Raw genomic sequence first — 14,835 nt, forward strand, 5'->3', positions numbered from 1 at the left:
CATATAGAAGAGGAAGTTCAGGGAGAGATGTAAGTACAGACAGATGATACCCTGATTTACAGCTTAGGCTTGAGAGGTATGCAGATTGTAGGGGTACTGGAGGGAGGTGGAGGCACATGGAGAGGAAGCGGTACAGGGAGAAATTGAAGTACAGGGAGAGTAGAAGGTACTGAGAGAGGAGATACAGAGAGAAGAGGAGGTACAGGGAGAGGAGGAGGGACAGGGAGAGAAAGAGGTACAGCCAGATGATACTCTGATTTACAGCTTAAACTCGAGAGCTATAGGGAGGAGGTACAGGGAGAGGAGGAGGTACCGAGAGAGGAGGAGGAGGTACCGAGAGAGGAGGAGGAGGTACCGAGAGAGGAGGAGGAGGTACAGAGAGAGGAGGAGGAGGTACAGAGAGAGGAGGAGGAGGTACACAGAGAGAGGAGGAGGGGGAGGTCCAGAGGGAAGATGAGGCACAGAGGGGAGAGGAGGAGGTACAGAGAGAAGCGGAGGAGGTACAGAGAGAAGCGGAGGAGGTACAGAGAGAAGAGGAGGAGGTACAGAGAGAAGAGGAGGAGGTGCATAGAAGAGGAGGAGGTGCATAGAAGAGGAGGTGGTACAGGGAGAGGAGGAGGAGGTACAGGGGGAGGAGAAGGTACAGGGAGAGGAGGTCTGGAGAAAAGAAGTACAGGTAGTGGAGGAGGTACCGGAAGAGGAGACATAGGGAGAGGAAGAGGTAAAGCGAGAGGAAGAGGTGCAGGGAGAGGAGGATAAACAGAGAAAAGAAGTCCAAGGAGAGAGGAAGAGGTACAGAGAAATAAGGAGGTAAAGAGAGAGGAGGAAGTACATTGAGAGGAGGAGGTACAGAGAGGGCGAGGTACAGGGCAAGGAAGAGGGACAAATAGAGCACAAATGCAAAAATATTTTCACACTTTATAAAACAGAAGCTAAACCTACTACTATTACGCCATTTACAGAAACACATTCATGCCGGGAAAGGAAACTTATTTAGAGTAAATAGTACAAAAAAAGTTTTCTTACCAAACATTCAACTACACAAACTGCAGAACCAACAGTGATGAAATCGCAACCTGGAACATCAGTCAGAAGAGCAAAAGCATTGAACTAGAATAAAAAGGAGAAATGAAACACTACAATCGCAATTGACAAGAAATAAAACTATTAACCTTATAACACACTATGTCACTACCCAAACGGCCAGCCTGCCACCAAGGGGGACAGAAACCCAGCCAAAGTAATTTATAACTGATACCCCCATCCCATTGGGGCAACCTTTACCCAAGGGACCACCACTAAACATAAATATGTACATATCCCTAGTGCAAGTGGGTTGTCTGCTATGAGGGGCCTCAAAATCTGCCTGATCTGAACCGAGGGGGGCAGAAAATGGGCAATACGAAATGCCCCCATTTGGAAACGACCCTTGCCCAAGGGGTCGCTTCCATTTATTAAAAAAAGAAATCCCTGGTTCTAGTGCGTTTTCTACCCCCCATGGGGCAGTTAGGCCCTCAAAAGGGGCCTCCACCCGGGGGGGGTGGGGGGAGAGAAAACTGGCACAAGTATTAAAACTATCTGGGGCGATACCCCCATTCACTTTTAATGAATATCCCAGGGTCTAGTGGGGTTTTCTGCCCCCACCTCTCAAGGGCACAAAGGCCAAAAAAACAGGCCTATCGGTCCCAGGGTGGGGGGAGGCAGAAATTGAGCAGCAGAAATCATTGCCTTTGGAAATGGCCCTTGCTTGAGGGGTCACTTCCATTTACAAAAACAGAAATCTCTGGTTCCAGTGGGTTTTCCCCCTCTCCGGGGCCTATCCTTTATTCACCCTTAGGTTATGGATATTTGAATAAACTGCCAGACAATCTGTGCTCTCTTTGGAGACCAAAAGGCATGAGAGACATCAAAATTTAGTGATTGACATACATTAATACCCAGTTTAGGAAGGTGCTTATTAAACTTGATTATCTGTTCACGAAAATCAGTCCGATGTAAAGAGAATACAGGCCTATTTTACACCATTTAGAACTGTAATATTGGAGGTGTATTCTGACCTAAAACGGAGTAAAACTTTTAAGCAGTTATCAGAGTATAGGCAGATCAGTTCTCTCAATAACAAATCCGGAATGACCGATGTTATAATTTTTGCCATAATAAAGGACAACCAACTTTGTCAAAAGCATTGCTAAAGTCGTCAAAAGCAACATAAAGTTGAGCTTTTCTCTGTTTTACATAGTATTCTGCAATCATTACTAAGGCTAAGATATTATCTATTGTAGAACAACCCTCTCTAAAACTTCACTGCTCCACACGAAGGAGATGTTTTCAATTGACCCAATCTGAAAGTCCTTGTAAGCGTCATTTGGCAAAGCATTTACCTATTACATCCAAAAGGGCACTCGATCAGTAGCTTTCATGGTTGTTCCAAACACCCATTTTGATTAATGGAATAATAATGCTTCCTTTTAAAGAGGATGAATCGGAGTTTAAGCAGTGATCAAAGTGTTCATGTCTAGATCATTTATATAAATCTTATTAAGGTGAGATCTAATGATCTTATTACCATTGGAACCAATTTTTAAAAGATGATTTGACAACCTAAGACCAATAGTTAACTGACGATGGTTGCTTCTAACATGGGGACCTAATGTAATACTGTATATTAATTTAGAATCCAGGTGAGGAATGAAGGTATAATCTAATTGGGACATAATGGTTCCACGCTGCCGTGAAAAGATTTCAGATGGGGGAGGGAGGGGGGGGGGACTTGAACCTGCCATTAATTAATGCTACATTTTATTCCAGTGGCCATTTGAGTGAAAGAGGGGCGTTCTTATCACTTCCGATAAAGAGTTGAGGAGGTTTTAATATTAAAATCCCCTGCAATTAATAGAGTGGAATTCAGAAAAATCTCTCTGCATTCAAGATGGCTTTCTGAAGAGCTAATAAATCATTCTTGAAGTCACAGGTGAGTGAGAAATGAACATTGCAAATATGATACTCCACAAGACTATCTACTATATCTGTAACAGCACAATAAATCATCATGAAATTCAAGGCACAAAATCAATGTGGTAGACAGCCAAACTACAACTGATTTCAATGAGATTCATAGACCCCCTTTATCATGGCTATTTAAAGAGGGAATTCCTGGAACCTAGAATACTTTAAAGTCTTTCATTTCAAACTCTACAAGACCAAGTTTCCTACAGACACACAACAATAAATACTTCAAAAAGAGAAACAAAATTTGGAAATTCAAACACGTTTTTCAGACCAGCAAAGTCCCAGCTACAAAGAGACCAAATGATATTCCTATCATCAGGCTGAGTCCTGAACCTCATTGAGCCAAGACCAGGGAGCCTCAGGGTCTGCTCATCACAAGACAATATTTAAGTCTTTTGTTTCAACTTATTGTAGATATTTTTTACATTTTAGTTTCTTGGCCAGTTTCTTTTTTATTCTACACCATTTTGTGTGTTGTTTTTTATTTGGACTATTTTATCGATGAACTGACATAAGCTCCTCGTTTTGCTTCCATTAGTATCTGACAAGACAGAATTTTGACCGGAAATATTGATTCTCATAGCAGACATAAAATATGTTGATGAATTCTTCTCCTGTGGCTGGTTAGAAACTATAAGTGAGCCGACAAATCCTTTACACTCTCAGCTGTTTTAGAGCAAACCTGGCCAAATTGATGGTGTTGACCAATTGTGTCACCAAAACATACACCTAGGATAGTATTAACCTCAATTGGGATCTCTTAATGAGCTTCATGGCTTCCCACATCTGAGGTAAGAGCCTTCAACACAAGGGAGAGCATTGATAAAGCTTGTTTCTGGACTATAAGATGTATATTAGTTAACTTTCGAATTGAAGATAAAACAGAATTCATTGCGGTCATCCATGCAGAAATTGAACCTTCAGACATATGTAGTTGGGCGATACTTATCACTTATTCCTGCTGTATGTGTAAATGTAGCCCTGAGTTCCATTATAGAGACCTACCTTAATAGTAATTGATCTGTAAATGCTGAATCATCTGTCTCCTCGATGAAGCTGCTATCTATTGAGTCATCTAAAGAATGAGAGGCATTAGAAAGAGGCAAAGAGCCTGTTAGAGGCATAGTATGCCTAACTGCACTTTTAATAATGGATCACCTTATTTACAATCTCTCTTTCTCTGGAAGTCCTCAGGCAGTGGACAGAATCAAGCTGGGGACCCAGATCCTGATGGAAGTTTGAACTGAGAAAAAGGCAGTGCCTTTTGATGATCTACTTAAACCCAATGGGCTTTTTACGCTTTTCAAAGGAGTAAAGTAATCCTGGATATATCATTTCTTCCTTGTCGGAAGAATCCCCTTGTTTTGCTCGTCCGGACTGCGCCTAAACACCATGGTTATCCATGACCAAAGGTTTCTTATATGTGATTTTTCTATTATAGAGCTTCTTCATTAATATATTCATCTTGATTTTGTGTGAACTCCCCAACAGTAGTAAAGTATCTTCCTTTTAAACCCTAAATCTCTCACTAAAAACAGGAATGACTATCTACTTATGGGGCCGCCTTATCGGAGGGGTGTTGTTACAGGGGAATATATTCTTCCCAACCACACAGCAAACAAGCATTTGCAATGAAATCGGTCTCGCATTTGTAAAAGTTAGAGCTATTTACGTTGTAAAGGACAATGCTTTTTACTTCTGTTTATGAAGTGGATGTATGTGGTGTGGAGCGGAGGTATGCAGGTTGGATTGAAATTGTTAGTTATGGAATTGTGTGGCTTGTAATGGTGTGGTGGCAAGCAAGAAAACAAATAGAGATGCAATGGACAGAGTTTCGCCACTAAACACTGATTACTTGATGCCTCGGAGAGGCAGCTGTCCTGTCTATGTGAGACCTAAAAAGCACTCAGCACAGGTTAATGCCACGGTCCCCTATAGTCCCCCAAATCCCTACCACCTTACTGTAGGGGCAAAAACATAGGGGGAACTAAGAAACATGGCCCCCACCTACTGGGTGATGGGCACCCTTATATGGTTCCAGTATTCAAAGAAACAGGTCAAGGACTTTTTTCTGGTAGGTTTTAAGTAACTTTCATCTTGCCACTTCTCAGCTGATCACACAGATAAGGCTCACAAGACTGAGCATGAAAATGACACCAACAAACAATAGACCAAAAAAGACCATAAAACCACACGTTGCTCAATATAATGAAAAGGAGAGCTCAAGCTTACCTGCTCCCTCCTTCAAATAAACCACTCAAGAGGTTTTTGAAAGTAGCTCACAAAAGTGTCTAGAGGGACCCAAATTAAACATGGAGTGGCTACAAAGGAGTTTTCTCACTATCGAGGTTCCGAGCTCCCAGGTATTGTGCACAGCCTTGCAACCCCACTCGACCTAACTAGCCCTCCAGACCTCCACTACTGGCGAGCCCACCCTGTCACAAGCCTGGTTCCCTGGGCTCCCCAAGGGAAATGGACGCAGTGGAATATATAATTCATGTCCAGAAATACTATCTCCATTCTTCTCACAAAATACTGCTTCCCCTAGGAGGTTTGGAAATAAAGGTACAGTTTACTGTAAATCTGCAATGTACAACGTGAGACAATAGGGCTACTTGGCCTGACAAGGCCCTATAATGACATAAGCTATTCCAATAGTTTTGAGATACAGGAACATGACATGGTTACAGTTTTCCCTTTTCATGGGTGCATAATGAGTTTAAATCAATGTACTTTGAGTAGAGTTTCACTCTTCCACCCCCATTTTTTTCAGTAGGAAACACCTGAGCTTGCAAGAACTCGATAGAATATAACCTGACCATTTCTTTATCGATTTCATCATGCACATATCCCCCCACACCCTGAGAAGTTGCAAGCACAAAGATTTTGGCAATGCCTTTATTTGTGCATGAGCGCTTGGTGATCTGCAACGCTTATAGCATCACAAGTGTCGCAATCAGAATGATGCATAGGATGGTTTCTAACACATACCCCGAGGGTAGACAACTCCCCCAATCAGGGCGACTTTGTATCTCTTGCAAATTCTTTGCATTCTTTTTAATAACTAGCCGCTCGTGTTTACTGGGGGAGGTGTAGAGAAGGTGAGTGCAACATTCAGTACCTTCAATTGCACAAACCCCCTCCTCCTTCGACCACCAGAAGGTAATCTGAAGCCGTTCTGTTCTGAACCAACATCTTGACATATGCTATAGCTGCTCTGTCACCATTGCCAAGGCTATTGCTGTGGAATTCGCTATGACATTTAGGATCTCAGTGTTTCTCCTCTCATCTAGGGCCACAATACTGTACCTGGGGATCAAGGCGGTGAAGAATCTAGAAGTATCAGAGACAACCCTCGCCTCATTTTTCACTCTAGGGAATAATCATCAAAAGTCCTATGGCTTGCACAATATGCCCTTGATAGCAAGTTTCAGTTCAGCCCATAGGAAATAAGAGCACTTCCAACTCTCACATTAAATTTGCATGACCTCCTTGAGGGTGACGTTTGAGAAACAAAATGTCAGTCAGAGGTCAATACTCAAAAGGGGATGCATTCTCGCAAGTTAAATCACATTTACTTTGTCCGTCTGAAATGCTGGAAGCTCTGTCTCCTGGGCGCTCGTAGGTAAACCTTGGTCAGTCACTGCTGAGTGAGTTAGGTCTGTCATGTTGTGGTTAAAGGGGTGTTTACACCTTTTGAGGCCTGTGAAAGAAGAGAAGATGCCAGCACATTCCATAAGTCCATCTCCAACATTGAAAAAATACAGGCAAGTGTCATTAAAACAATTTGGCATCCTGATCAAAGGGATAATATCCTGCAAATGCAGCAAGTCAATGGCCTGTCTGTTTTTCCTTGCAGTAGCATCTAGGAGTTGCCTCTGTAGGTTGTGCCATGATTTTGTACGAGGAGAGTTATCATAGTTAGGTCTAGCACTTCCTCTCCATTCTGCTGCAAGAATGTGTCCCACCACCAGCCAGATGCCCAAAGCAATAAAGAACATGACGGGCCAGACCCATAGAGGGATCTGGTTTGTAGGGAGCGAAGTCTGGTCACCAGGGGCGCAGGTGGTAGGAATGAAATGCTGTTGCGACACCATCCTGTGCCAAGGAAGCAGGTGTGCATGGTGGCCCTGGCGGATGATGGGGAAGCAGTACAGGTGCCACTGGCAGATGCATCGGGCACCATTCAGGGCCTGATTGCAAGAGCACCATTAACCCACAAGAACCAATTGGCTTTCAGTGGGAGGGTGGCCCCACGTTGCCAGGCCTTGGCATTTAACAGGAGTTTGTGATGAGCAAGATTTGGTAAGGTCCATGCAAGTGGGGCTACGGGGTAGTCTTTCTTCTGTACACCTGCACATATACTGGGTTCCCAGTGTGGAGAGAGTGAGAGTCCTCATTCGGAAACTTGGGTAAAGCATCTCGCACCTAAGAACGGGAAACGTAGCGACACTGTATGCGCTTTCCTCTGTAATACAACACCGCTTCAATATTCGACTGAAGAGATAGCTTTACAAATGATACAGACAGGGGCGTTGGAAGGGAGCATCATGGGTCACCTCATGTCTCGTAAGGGCTTAGCTTAGGCTTCTCATAGTGGATTTCTCACAAGTACAATAAAGCTAGTGGTAGAGCACTGGTCAGTTTCAACTGTGTTACTGAACATATCTTTCCTAACGTATTCTTTACTCCTCTCTTCCGTACTCCCTGACGTGACACAGGATGATAGATACAATGGTAATGCTTATTCGTTGCTAGGACTTTGCAAACTGCCTACACTACCACGGGCATGTAGTGTGTGCCCGGATCACTACTCATCCAGTTCTGTATTGCAAGTCTAGGGAAACACTCTCTAAGTAGCCACTTAGCAACAGTAATGCAACCCCCTTACAGAGGAGTATGCTTCTGACCATCCAGTGAAAAGGAAAACCACAGCCAACATGGAGGCAAGTTGTGTAAAGTCAACTTGGATTTGCCCAATGGATCTCCAGGGAGAATGGTGCTCCCTTATCCAGGATTTAGTGAAAGGCTGGGGGCACAGGACTGCAAATAGCTTTGGGCTTCAGAGAAAAAGAAGGGCACATACCAGTGGTTTGCAGCAGCACGAATCATGCGCATTACCAACACGGGCTACTCAATTGTGCTACCTGGTGAGATGTGGTACAAAAGGGGGTGGTGATGGACAGAGCATCTGAACCAATCAAACACTCACACCCAGTCAAAAGATCTGGGTTTGATCCATCACCAATCTTTAGCCACCCCAGTTCAGACATGGCTATCAGTCAGTCAGTCAAATACTTTATTGCGATAAATCAATATCAAAAAAAGACATGGTACAATAAATATACAATATCAATAATTCATACAAAACAAAACGCACATCATTCACAATCTAAAATATAATATTTAAAAAAGATCATAATAAAAACGAGAGAAGGAATACAATATAAAAATACATCACTAATTTAATAAAATCAACATTTATCACACTATAAATTACACTCTCCTCCGTTGTCTTTACTCCCAGTACACGGTGACCTTTATAAAACAAGAAGCAAACTTCATGAGGATATGTTCAATCTAGCATTACTCATAAGCCTGTTTTTTGAACGCACAGCACCCACCAGATAGCTGGCTACGTGGAAAATGACACTAGGGTTGTTTAGTAGCTGCAGGTAAAAGAGTGCTGGCCTAACTTGCAAAAACCATGCCTTTTTGAGAACAGGCACAAGAAACTTTCTCCTCCCCTCTATAAAATGACCACAAAACATCATGAAATGCATAGTGTCCTGCGACGAAAAATTATCGCAGGAACAAGGTAAGGATTGTTCAGGCTTACACCATGTTGAATATTGACCTAATATCAGATGTATCATGTTTAAACGGAAGCGAGTTAAAAGGAACCTATGAAAGGGGCGGTTAACCAAGGTAAGATAAAATTCTGGACCTGGGAGATTGGCAACCAAAAGGTTAGCTCTAACAGTTGGTTTTATGAGCTCCTTTTCCTCTCTTACTGAGGCCAACCTCGTATGCATATCCCTTTTGGTTATGGCAATGTCTTTATGTGTGATTGTTTCCGGTGAGGAAAAGAGCTCAGGTCTTCCCAGTACGTTGAACCCATTTTTTACATAAGTCAGCCACTTAATTTTATGTACATTATCAAGTGAAAGACAATCTCTGAAGATAGACCGATTAAGGGACAATTCATCGTTCAGCCAAGTCTTAAGCCACATAATTAAAGGAGCCAATCTAATTATGTCTGTTATAAAACCTGCCCCCAACTCCGAGTGGATAGAGTAAAATGGCGTAGAATGGGGTACAGACAAGACTGATCTAAAAAATGTATTCTCTGTCACTTGAAGAGAGTCTATTGGGCCATAGCCCCATAATGAACAGCCATAGGTGGCAACAGACAGGCACTTAGAGTTATAGATATTCATGAGGGCTGAGATTGGTCTTGCCCCCAATCGTCTGCTAAAGCCCATAATGGCCGACGATGTTCTCACAAGGGCGCTATTTCTACTTTTTATTTGTGGACCCCAGCTTCCTTTGTCCTCAAAAATAATCCCCAAGTATGGAAATGTGGACACTCTGCATCGTTTTTCCTTACAGCAATAAAAAGTTTTCACTCTCTTACACCGTGAGACACCTCCCGTGATCATTATTTGTGATTTTTTTTAGCGTTTATTTTAAGGTCTAGAGAATTCATGAATAGACCAAATGTGTCTAATAACCGTTGGAGCCCGACCCCTGTACGTGACAAAAGCACAGCGTCATCCGCGTACAGGAGGACCGGTACACAGGTCTCCCCTATGCGCGGTATATCAGGAGTCGCTTCCTTAAGCACTGGTTCGAGGGCATTAATATAAACTGTAAATAGCAGTGGGGCCAAAATGCAGCCCTACCTCACCCCTCTTTTAGATCTAAAGTGGCTAGTGCGCGCCCGTCTGAACTGACCCTAACTGAAGCCAAAAGGTCTGAGTGAAGGTCCGCCAACAAGTTCATTAGAGCACGGTCAAGCCCTAGATCAACCAGGATGTTCCAGAGTTTAGTACGGTTCACAAGATCGAAGGCCGAAGATAGGTCCATGAAGCCCAAGTACATCGAACCATCTTTGGCCCTAGTGTATTTGTCCACTAATAACTGCAGGTTTAGGCACTGGTCCAATGTACCACGCCTAGATCTGAAGCCGTATTGCATATTGGATAATACCCCTCTATCATCAAACCACGTCTGTAATCTATAAAGAATGACCCGCCCCAAGATTTTCACTGATGAGTCAATAAGGGATATCGGGCGAAAACACGCTTGGTCAACCCTACTACCCTTCGTAAAGACTGGGATGATTACAGACTCCTTCCAGGAGGCAGGGATACTGTTCTGGCTCAGAACATTGAAGACCCTGCACAAAACCCTAGACCACAATTTTAGATCACTTTTAAAGAAGTCGGCTGGAACTCCATCTGGGCCCTGTTTTTTAGTGTCTGTTCAATTGCCCTCTCAACTTCAGAGACCTCAAAAACTACGCCGGGGGCTTCCAGAGTGTAAAGGGATGAACTTTGCGTGTCCTCAATGAGTGAGCTAGAGTATATCTTTTCAAAATGATTAATCCAATCATCATCCGGGATGTTGGATTCGAGGGAAGAAATATCCTCAGAAGAAAAGAATGGCTGGTTAACTACCTTCCAAAACTCAGCGCTATTTTTAATAACCTCAGGGTCAAGTAGTTGCAACCAAGCATTGTCTTTTATCTCCTTTTTCCTGGTTAGGATGGCTTTCTTATAGATAGATCTTAATATGGATATTAGTGGGCGATCTTTTGGGGTGGCTTTAAGGGCCTTAAGCAGATCAGCATGCGCCCTGGAACATGCATGATCAAACCATTTTCTCCCTGTTGGCCTAGATAATTTTTTGCTAGATGTAAGGCTACTGTTGATATGTTTACAAATATTGTCAAAGGAAGTTACTCCTTGGAGGTTTGATGCCCTTAATTCTAAACAGGTAATCACATCGCTTTCTGCTCTATCCATGACAAACTGTGAAACATCCTCTGGTACAACACATGACCATTTCAATCTACGGCCCTGATCCTTAACGACCACATCTTGACCTCCAATCCCCCTAATCCCTCTACGAGTTAAAATAACCGTAGACAGCACCTCTGCTACCACTGGATTGTGGTCACTAAATACTGAGACCACAGTGCTGTAGCTACCCACCTTAGCTAAAATTTGACACGTCATAAAAATATAGTCAATTACAGTACCGTCGCCATTTCCCTTAAAAGTAGAAATTCTACTTCCAATCTCCCCACAGTTTGACTCATATAAATTCCATGCTTCCATGTAATTTTCAAGTGCCTCCCCCCTGTCAGAATGCTCAAAATGCATTACTGTCGAGTGAGGTGGGCCCTCTTCTAAGAAACTGGCGCATGGTTCGTTGCAGGGATGGATATTGAACAGAATTATTTCAAAATTATTTACTTTAGTTCTATAGTCTGACAAAAAAGATTCAATTATATCTAAATTATGCCTAGTACATTCATTAGGACTAGAATTATAAAAGTTTATAAATAAAATTTTGGAAAAAGGAGGATTCAATTCAACAATCATACAGTTTGGGGACCCTGCATTATACTGTGTTAACACACCTTTTAGGTCAGTTCTAAACAAAGTTAATAAGCCCCCCTTTGGTCTTCCTGCCCCACCGCTAGTTGCAGGGATAAAAAAATGTCTGTACCCATCCATGGAAAAACTGTTCGATATGTCCCACATTTCCTGAAATGCGAGAATGTCAAAGGTTTTCAGCAATTTAATCCAATCATCATTCCCAGCCTTAGCCCTAATGCCTGCAATAGTCCAAGTCACGATGCGGCATGGATGGCCTGTTGTCCCTGGGTTTTTACACAGTCAATCATTTTCTCCTAATGATGATAACGGGGAAAACCGATTAAACGGGCAAGATTGGTTCAGGTTGTGGATTAGGCCTACACAAGTTATAACAATATGCATCCGTAGGCAGAGGAAGTTGGAAATCATGTTGTGCCCTAGGGAAAAAAAACTGCCTGTGTATGGGAAATGAAGGAGTCTGGTGACCAGCATGAGGACTAGGAGTCATACTAAGGTGGTTATAAAAGAATCCTAACGGGCGCACACATATATTGTCTTCTGTAGCCGGTAAGGAGGCGGCCCTTAACAATACAGTGGCGACATGCTGAGGGTACTTAAAGTTTACAATAACGCAGTCGCCTCTGCATGATTTTCTTGAAGTACCAATCCAATCAACTCTGCGCACTGACAATATGTCATTACAGAAAGCAATGGGGAAGCCGCAATGTTTATTTAGCCATGCTAATACTTTGTTGCTTAGAGAATTTGACACTTCCTCCCGTGCTTCAAATGAGTTTGGGTAGGCTATTGGGACATTAGTCAAAACCACTGTATATGGTGCACAATCAGGGGGTAAATTAACTATTAGTTTTTTCCCCCCAGAAAACTGCCCGAGTTGTTTTCAACTGCTCTGCTGGCTGAACTATTGTTCCTCAAGGTCGAAGCAGTAGTATCAGGCTTTGACACGGACTGAGCTGATCTTACAGATGTCACCAATTGTGTCACTTTCTCCCCCCTACCATTAGCGCTAGTAGCCATTATAGATGTAGATGTTCCAGCGCTAGCGTTCTCGGGTAGTTCGACCCGAGATAGGTGTGAGGATAGAAGACCCCCTAGTCTAGATACCTCCTTAGAGACCTTGTCTAATTTATCCCCGACCCCCTTGCTATCGACAGCAGCACCTTTATGTATAGCATCACTCGTGTTAACATTAGTAATTACAGCAGCTGGGGGGATAGGAGGGTGCTTAATCTAGCTACCTCTTTGGATACTAAGTCAACTTTTACCATTAAGGGTTTAATCAAAAGTTCCATTTTGGTGGTCAACATGTTAACAAGAAGCTGGATGTGGTCGCCAGTTAAGGTGTTCATATCTGCCTCATTTATAGTAGCATTAGTAAGCTCAGGTTGTTTATGTGGAGAAGTAACTTTCTTAGTTCTTCTATGCCCTCCCCGCTTGTTGATCAGCCTTCTGCATGCCCTCACTGGTCTGTGGGCTGGTGATGGCACCGCTGTAGGAGTCAGGGGGATGTGAGATGTTGATGGCAGCAGACTGTCCAATAACGCCGTATTGACTGGGAGGTTAGCAGAAATAGAAACAGTATCTGAGTCCTTCTCCATCTCCACTGAAGGCAAGGCAACCTGAATAGCCCCAATGGTGGCATCAAGGTTATCTGAGGTAGAAGGTACGTTTGTAGGTGAGGCAGGGGGACTGATCCTACTAAGTGAGTTGCGTCGGTCAGAGTTGATCTTACTGACCACCTTAATCATATTGTTATCCATGGTGCGGGATACTGTTTTTGCAGAGTGCGATTTAGGTATTTATGCTGTGTACACAGACAATTTAAACACAGTATATTAAACACTCACAATAAGGAGCAGAGTCCTGGATCCCAGCAGGAAGGATAAGGGTCTGTGGCCCAGCCCAGCCTCCTTCAGCCCCTGACGGCCACAGACGGTCCTGCCCTTGTCCCGGGCTTCTCCCGGAACACTCCCGCAACATCAGGATCTGTTAAATAGTGCCTAAGATGAATGCGGGCGGGGCTTCCGGCCGAACGCGTGACCAGGTGTGTCAGGTCAGGCAGGGACTCCTGGTACTTGGAGTCCTTGCGGCGTTCGGCACGTTCTTCCTGCCAGCCCACGCGCCCCCAATAGGCACACAGGACTGCCCCTCGCAACAGCTGCTCCCTCCGGGGACAAAGACCGCGAAGCGGCACCCGCGAAGTGGGTGCGGCGAGTTATGGGTCCACAGGCGACAGGCAACAGATCCCAGAGTCTCCACCTGGTAAAGTTTTCCTTCCTTGAGATTCCCAGATGCAGTGGTGAGCAGAAGCGGTTTTACACTACTGTGCGGGCGGGGCTTCCGGCTGAACGCGTGACCAGGTGTGTCAGGTCAGGCAGGGACTCCTGGTACTTGGAGTCCCTGCGGCGTTCGGCACGTTCTTCCTGCCAGCCCACACGCCCCCAATAGGCACACAGGACTGCCCCTCACAACAGCTGCTCCCTCCGGGGACAAAGACCGCGAAGCGGCACCCGCGAAGCGGCACCCGCAAAGCGGGTGCGGAAAGTTATGGGTCAACTGGCGACAGGCAACAGATCCCAGAGTCTCCACCTGGTAAAGTTTTCCTTCCTTGAGATTTCCAAATGCAGTGGTGAGCAGGAGCGGTTTTACACTACTGTGCGGGCGGGGCTTCCGGCCGAACGCGTGACCAGATGTGTCAGGTCAGGCAGGGACTCCTGGTATTTGGAGTCCCTGCGGCGTTCGGCACAATCTTCCTGCCAGCCCACACGCCCCCAATAGGCACACAGGACTGCTGCTCACAACAGCTGCTCCCTCGGGGGACAAAGACCGAGAAGCGGCACCCGCGAAGCGGCACCCGCAAAGCGGGTGCGGCGAGTTATGGGTCCACAGGCGACAGGCAACAGATCCCAGAGTCTCCACCTGGTAAAGTTTTCCTTCCTTGAGATTCCCAAATGCAGTGGTGAGCAGGAGCGGTTTTACACTACTGTGCGGGCGGGGCTTCCGGCCGAACGCGTGACCAGGTGTGTCAGGTCAGGCAGGGACTCCTGGTACTTGGAGTCCCTGCGGCGTTCGGCACGTCCTTCCTGCCAGCCCACACGCCCCCAATAGGCACACAGGACTGCCCCTCACAACAGCTGCTCCCTCCGGGGACAAAGACCGCGAAGCGGCACCCGCGAAGCGGCACCCGCGAAGCGGG

At 44.8% G+C, this 14,835-nt stretch overlaps 1 protein-coding gene across 5 annotated transcripts in view; it reads left to right on the forward strand.

Annotated features, from left to right (window-relative positions):
• Window positions 1–14,835, forward strand: part of LOC147709891 (uncharacterized) — a 493,797-nt gene that overhangs the window by 373,468 nt on the left and 105,494 nt on the right. For 2 of the 5 annotated variants that reach the window (XM_086928333.1, XM_086928332.1), the window contains exon 2: window positions 2,809–2,971. The exons of the other annotated variants lie outside the window; for them this stretch is intronic. The gene's annotated coding sequence lies outside the window, so the exon portion shown is untranslated. The remainder of the gene's footprint in view (window positions 1–2,808; window positions 2,972–14,835) is intronic. 5 annotated transcript variants of the gene reach the window in all.

Source organism: Lissotriton vulgaris, chromosome 6, assembly GCF_964263255.1.
Source record: "Lissotriton vulgaris chromosome 6, aLisVul1.2, whole genome shotgun sequence".
Taxonomy (NCBI): domain Eukaryota; kingdom Metazoa; phylum Chordata; class Amphibia; order Caudata; family Salamandridae; genus Lissotriton; species Lissotriton vulgaris.